We start from the raw sequence: 963 nt of genomic DNA, 5'->3' as shown, positions 1-963 counted from the left end.
CGGGGCAGGGGGAAGGTAAAGCCCCGGAGCGGGCCCGGGGGATCTCCGCAGCCATGGCGCGGACTGGACGTGGAGGTGGGAAGGGGGGCGGGGAGCGGGGCTGGCGCTGCTCGGAGCCCGTCGATCGGCGCTCAAACTTTACAGAAAGGCAGGGGGGAGCTGGGGGACGGGGCCAGGCTCCGGGTGTCCGTACTGCATGTCGCTCGGGGCCGCGGGATCCGTGCGCTCCAGCGGCAAAGTTGAGGCCTATGCGTTTCCCCAGCGTCCCGGAAGAGTCACTGGAGGGGGAGTGGGGGGTGTTGGGAAGGCCAAAAATATATACAAAAAAAAAAAAAAAGCAAAAAAGCTGGCAATTGAATGGAGCCAAGCGGAGGGGGACGGCGGGGAGGGGGGACGGGACCATCTCCCAGTCTGGGATCAGAGTACAGATCTCCAGGGGGCTAAAGTTAATGCGCCTATAAGACACATGGCACTGCCTCCCCCTCCACCACGTTGCATTAACTCCTTGCTGGAGGAGCCTTCTCTGGGGCCTAGGAGCTGTGTGTGTGTGTGTGTACAGTGTGTGTATACACATGTAGTGTGATGTGTGTGTATATGTGTGTGTAGTGTGGTGTGTTGGTGTGTGTGTGTTTGTCAATGTGTGTGTGGTGTGGTACGTGAGTATACGTGTGTGTAGTGTGGTGTGTGTGTGTGTGTGTATATAGCACCTTCATTTTCTTTTCCTCCACAGGGATTGTGATAGTGTGAGTGTGTGTATGTATGTATGTATGTATGTATATATAGTGTCTTCATTTTCTTTTCCTCCAACAGGTTTGTGATTTGTGTTTGTGTGTGTGTGTGTTTACATATACAGTGTCTTCATTTTCTTTCCCTGCCCAACAGGACTGTGATAGTGTGAGAGCAGCCAGTCCAAACCAGCCAGGGGGTTCCTGACCCAGGAGGGGTTTTTTGCTGCAGTGGGAG

General features: G+C 54.5%; 1 protein-coding gene across 1 annotated transcript in view; it reads left to right on the top strand.

The window, feature by feature from the left end:
- The window catches only part of SMARCA2 (SWI/SNF related, matrix associated, actin dependent regulator of chromatin, subfamily a, member 2), a 223,346-nt gene continuing 222,383 nt past the window's right edge, over positions 1 to 963 (top strand). Inside the window, exon 1 of the mRNA XM_019517646.1 lies at positions 1 to 15. The gene's annotated coding sequence lies outside the window, so the exon portion shown is untranslated. The remainder of the gene's footprint in view (positions 16 to 963) is intronic.

The sequence above is a fragment of the Gavialis gangeticus genome, unplaced genomic scaffold (assembly GCF_001723915.1).
Source record: "Gavialis gangeticus isolate Ggan-Ray unplaced genomic scaffold, GavGan_comp1, whole genome shotgun sequence".
Classification (NCBI taxonomy): Eukaryota; Metazoa; Chordata; order Crocodylia; family Gavialidae; genus Gavialis; species Gavialis gangeticus.
This window is presented reverse-complemented; position numbering and strand designations above follow the sequence as displayed.